We start from the raw sequence: 261 nt of genomic DNA, 5'->3' as shown, positions 1-261 counted from the left end.
ACACACACACACACACACACATACACACACACACAAACAAACATGCACACACACGCAGGCTTACAGTCACATGCATAATATAAAAGAACAGTAATATATAAAGAATAATAATATTAAGGGGAAGAGTTCTGAGTTTGAGTTTTTATTCCTCTCAGAAAGAGTTTTAAAGCACTTGCAACACAATAAGGTCACGTAAGTGGCGAATGTTAGTGGCATTACAAGACAGTAACAAACATAAAAAAGGAGGAGACATCAGGAGTA

Source organism: Aplysia californica, unplaced genomic scaffold (assembly GCF_000002075.1).
Source record: "Aplysia californica isolate F4 #8 unplaced genomic scaffold, AplCal3.0 scaffold00823, whole genome shotgun sequence".
In the NCBI taxonomy this organism is placed as follows: Eukaryota; Metazoa; Mollusca; class Gastropoda; order Aplysiida; family Aplysiidae; genus Aplysia; species Aplysia californica.
Note: the sequence above shows the minus strand (reverse complement) of the source record.